Source organism: Phocoena sinus, chromosome 7 (genome assembly GCF_008692025.1).
Source record: "Phocoena sinus isolate mPhoSin1 chromosome 7, mPhoSin1.pri, whole genome shotgun sequence".
NCBI lineage: Eukaryota > Metazoa > Chordata > Mammalia > Artiodactyla > Phocoenidae > Phocoena > Phocoena sinus.
The window spans coordinates 101,249,022-101,254,985 of NC_045769.1; positions in this window are offsets into that span (position 1 = coordinate 101,249,022).

Sequence of the window (5,964 nt, forward strand, 5' to 3'; positions counted from 1 at the left end):
CTCCATAAGCTGTCCTCCATGCCCACACCCTGGCAGGTGGGCACCCCTGGCTTACCAGACTTCCCTGCAAGCTCTGACTTTTCCACCTGCATCAGTGTTTAGGAGGGCTGGTTAAGGACTTTTCTCTGATCCTCCAGAACCCTTTGTGGCCTTAGTTCCCAAACTCCTCTCTCAATTGTGTTATGTCTAGTTCCTCTCACAGGTGCTTATTCTATAATAGTCATAATAGTTCAACTTCCCTGATCTAATCCTGACTGACACAGAAATGTTCTTTTTCTTTTTTTTTCAGTACGCGGGCCTCTCACTGTTGTGGCCTCTCCCATTGCGGAGCACAGGCTCCAGACGCGCAGGCTCAGCGGCCATGGCTCACGGGCCCAGCTGCTCCGCGGCTTGTGGTATCTTCCCAGACCGGGGCACGAACCCGCGTCCCCTGCATCGGCAGGCGGACTCTCAACCACTGCGCCACCAGGGAAGCCCAGAAATGTTCTATTTTTAATTTTCTATTTATAATTATAGCTATTAGCAGTTGTTTGTTTTATTTCTGATTCCAAGGACTATAGATTTAAGTAGTATTTTATGGACACATATAAAGGATATTTTATTGCTATTAATGAATGGAATGTTCAGCATCAGGTTTTTATCAAGAGTATCCTAAATATTTTGTATTAAAACAATAAGTTGAGTAGAGGGGTCAAGAGTATGATTTGGGGATCAGTAGACCTGGTTTGAATTCCATCTTCCTCATTTATCATTCGGGTGATGATTATTTTAGTTATTTAACATCTCAAAATGTCAGTTTCTTCACATGAAAAACTGAGATAATATTTATTTCGTGGCGTTGCTCGAATTATTTAATTCATTTAACGAAATCTCTGGCACATAATAGGTAATATTATTATGAGGTGACTACCATTTATTAACTCTCTGTACTAAGCATGCACTATGCATCACCTTTAATTAACAGCACTCAGTGTGATAATTCTTATAGTTGTTCTTTTCTGGACAGGAAGATTGAGGTTCAGGCCCTCCTCCTTACGACTGAATGTACTAACTTATAAATATGTGTCATAAAAAAAGCTTTATTTAACCGTATGGAATAATAATCAGGAAATATAGTAATTTTGATTCACCAGACTAACTGAAGAGTGAAAAGACATGAATAAGCCAAAGAGGTAGGTCACCCAAGATTATATTTACCTCACGTTTCATCATGAATCACATGCATTTCTCCAGGAAATTTGTTTCCTAAATTAACACAGTGAACTTGTTTTGCACCTTCTCAGTAAATATGACAGTGCAAAAACACAGAGTTAGTTCTGACGGGTAATTGAAAAACAGAAGCAAATTGACCTCATGTTCAAAACTTTCCACTGATAATTCTCCACACACACATAGTTCGCTAAAGCCAGCTAAAAATTAATAGACTTTTAAACCTTAGAAGAGCACATCGACTTCTGTGGAACTATTACAGCAGCAGTGGCTGTTATGAGTTGTGTAATCAAACTTTTTGTAATCTTTTCCCTCCAGCTCTGACAGCTAATATCTGTGCATATTTGAACATATCTTTAAGTCACCCTGAGATTCAGTTCTGTCATCTGTAATAGGAGAATAACATGTACTACTATGGGAATCGTGCGAACATTAAAATGAAATTATATAAAAAGACAGTTTGATGATATACAGACAAAAGACTTGAAAAGACATTTCACCAAAAAAGATAGCTAGATGGCAAATGGTCCATGAACATATGCTTAACATCATTATTCATTAAGGAAATCGAAATTAAAATTACAACAAGCCATCACTATACACTTGTTATAATGGCCCCCAAACAAAATGAAACTAAACAAACAAACAAATCTAACAATAGCAAGGGCTGGAGAGCATGCAGAGCACCTAGAACTCCCATGCACTGATGATTGGAATGAAATATTATGCAGCCACTTTGGAAAAGAGTTTGTATTAAGTAAAATATACACTTGCCCTATGACCTAGTAATTCCACTCTCAAGTATTTACCCAAGAGAAATTAAAAATTATATTCACGCAATACATTTTATATCTAGGTTTATAGTAGATTTATTCATAGTCACCAAAAGGAGAAAGATCCAAATGTTCTTCAGCTGGTAAATGTGTAAACAAACTGTCAAAACTCCATACAGGGAATGCGCCCCAGCAGTAAAGGGAGTAGACTACTGATGTGACAGCATGGATGATCTCAGCTGTGTCAGGCTAAGTGACAGAAGATAGACTCAATAAAAAATCTATGTGGATGATGGAATTGTTCTAGATCTTGATTTTTGTTATAGTTACATTGAAGTATAATGGTGTCAACACTCAAAGAACTGCACACTGGAAAGAGTGGGTTTACTCCATGTAAATTACACCCCAATAAAAAGACAACCTTGCATTTGTTCAGCTTTTTGTAATTTACAGTGTGCATTTTGTACATCTTCTATTCTCCCTTCAGACAATTTAGGTGGTAGATATGATTCTTGTCTTCATTTCACAGTCAAGAATGAAACACTGAATACAAACAAAACAGGATCAATTCCAGGTTTCCTAACCAGATTTTCTCTCTGGCAGACATTAAGATGCTGAGGTGTGTTTCTATGAACCTAAGTAGTTTGATATTTTGAAAACACCCTATGGTATTTTTCCTATTTAATAGCTTTGTGACAAAAAATATCCCAAGGTATCACACTTTTGAAGCTATTTTTTCTCATTCTAAGAAAAGAGTGCAAACTTTCCTGGGATAATGGACTATCCATTGAATTTTCATATTTTGAATCTTTATTCTTTTGCTATTCTTTTCCTGAAAAAAAAAAAGTTAAATCATACATCAACACACCTCCTGCAAAACTACCCCAAGGGAGCTGCTTGTGGCGAACCTAAGAACAGGTTAGCTTTGTTTCTTCCTGTAAATTTTCTCTCCAGGGATGGTAAATGAGACAAGCTAGCTGGTCAGCTTTGAAGACACTCAAAGCAATCTTGTGGCACCATGCAGATTACTTTTCTTTAGTGAGACAGACATTTATCCTGCTTCTTTTCTCCTGTAGAGAAAGGCAGCCACACAAAGACATTTAAACCTGATGCGACAAGCAGAATAACCACTCACCCTGACATAAAAGTACTCCCTGAGGAACAATAGCAGACCTCTTTTCCCCCAGTATTTAACCATCAGATGAACTGAGAGGCCAAACCAGGGCACTAACACTTTTCTAGCTATTCAGACTGGTGACCACCAACCCCTCAGTGTAATTAGGGAACAATCTTAATCTTCTACTTTGCTAAAGAAATTTAGGCTGATTTTAAGTGGGAACCACATGGGTACCCTCATAGGAACTGAGACAGAATTTACTTTGGTTCCTTGTAACTTATGAGCCACATTCACTAAAGGGGAAGGATTAGTGGAGAACCATTAAAAGACCCATAGAACATGTGGTTATTTGGCATCAAATTGAGATATGTAGGAAGGGTCAGATGGTTATTTGGCATCAAATTGAGATATGTAGGAAGGGTCACTGAATTTAGAGTCACTTCTATGTCTGCTACTTACTTATTATTGGTAACTTTAGAAAGGCCTGGGGCTTTTGTTTGGTGGTTAGTCAGGACTCTTTGATCATGAGACAGAAAGTCAACTGAAATAACTGAGAGAAATGGTGGTTTGGGTATGATAGTACCAGATGTCTTTTGGAGCCTAAAACAGAACAAAAGCTGGGTTGGCAAAAGAGCTGAAATAAGAGCTGGGATTACAACAAAACACTCTGCTCCCAGGTGAATTTCTTTATCAAATTTCTGTCAGATGCCCCCTTCTAGAACAAAAAAAAATGTAATCAGAGGGATGAACAACTAGACTGACAATATTGAAGGGTAGTAACCTCTGGGCAAGTAAACTGTGTGGGGCTGGGAATAATTTCTACTATATCTTCTCTGCCTGCCACTCTGTAAGCAGGGGTAGGGGAAATTTCTAGTCAAGCATTCTAGTGATGCATTCTGGTTATTCTCTAGTGTGGTGAACACATACTTTCTGCAAGTGTGGTGCCCACATACTTTGCAATCGAGTTGGCAGAGATGCTGCTTTGTACAATGTGGATTCCTGGGCGCTACCAAAGATTCCTCAGGCTGGAATGCAGGAATTGGCATTGTCATAATATTCCCTAGAACATTCTTAGGCACATTAAGAATTAGGACCCAGTGCTCCACACCTTTCATTTGTAATGGAAAATAATCAGTTTGATGCTTGCTAAAGTCCTTCTAATTCTAGAAATGGACTCTTCTTACCAAGTGTAAGGTCTAGAAACTATAATCTGCTATATGGAACCTTTTGAGTACACCCAAATGTGGAATTTGCAGGGGTACAATCTGTCAAATTTTTTCCCTAATATATCACTGGCACTTAGAGCAGTGACTGGAACATAGTAGGCACTCAATAAATATTAGCTGCCTTTGTTAAACTATTGAATGCTCTTATGCATATTATTATATGGTAGCAAAATAATGCAAAAGTAAATAGTAAAAGAGAAGAACAATTACTTTTTTGTCTAAGAATAGACTCACAGTGCTGCTAGATCATAAGCTGGAGTAGTACATTGTTAATCCATATTCATCTCTTTATGTACTCTTTATATTCTCTTCTTAACCTTCATCACTTATAGTGAGCCAAACCACCAGCTTCCACCCCAAATTCATGTTCTTTTCACTGCAAGACATTATTTCCTCATGGGCTTTTTTTCTTTCTAGTTTGTAAGTATCAGCAATTTGAATAAATTTGCTCATTCAAGTGCAACCCATCTGAGTTTACCTTTACTAGTCAAGTGAAGTATAATAGCAAATCTCTGTAGGTATGAGACAGAACTTTGGAAAGACATCTACTATCTTGATGACATATGTAGAGTACTGATGATCTTGTTTATCTTAACCAATCCCCTCCAATGTTTTCTTTTTTTAATGTTAAATATATGTTTAAATATTTTGCTGTACATGACCAGCACACCCAGTGAAATGATCAGTAAAACCAGTGAAATCATACAGAAAAATACAATTAATTCCACCTATCACTTCTTTATCTCCTAAAAAGAAAAGAAAAAAAAAGCTTACAGCCTGACATATAATATGTATTCACACATAGAAGTTTTTGTTGTTGTTTGTTTTTGTTGTGTTTTTAAAGGGAAGGTATTCTCAATCTCAAGATTGCTTTGGCTATTCGGGCTCTTTTGTGTTTCCATACAAATTGTAAAATTTTTTGTTCTAGTTCTGTGAAAAAATGCCATTGGTAATTTGATAGGGATTGCATTGAATCTGTAGATTGCTTTGGGTAATATAGTCATTTTCACAATGTTGATTCTTCCAATCCAAGAACATGGTATACATGGTATATCTTTCCATCTGTTTGTATCGTCTTTGATTTCTTTCATCAGTGTCTTATAGTTTTCTGAATACATGTCTTTTGTCTCCTTAGGTAGGTTTATTCCTAGGCATTTTATTCTTTTTTTGCAATGGTAAATGGGAGTGTTTCCTTGATTTTGCTTTCTTATTTTTCATTGATAGTGTCTAGGAATGCAAGAGATTTCTGTGCATTAATTTTGTATCCTGATACTTTACCAATTCGTTGATTAGCTCTAGTAGTTTTCTGGTGGCATCTTTAGGATTTTCTATGTATAGTATCATGTCATCTGCAAAGTGACAGTTTTACTTCTTTTCCAGTTTGGATTCCTTTTATTTCTTTTTCTTCTCTGATTGCTGTGACTAACTTCCAAAACTATGTTGAATAATAGCAGTGAGAGAGGGCATTCTTGTCTCGTTCCTGATCTTAGTGGAAATGGTTTCAGTTTTTCACCATTGAGAATGATGTTGGCTGTGGGTTTGTCATATATGGCCTTTATTATGTTGAGGTAGGTTCCCTCTATGCCCACTTTCTGGAGAGTTTTTATCATAAATGGGTGTTGAATTTTGTCAAAAGCTT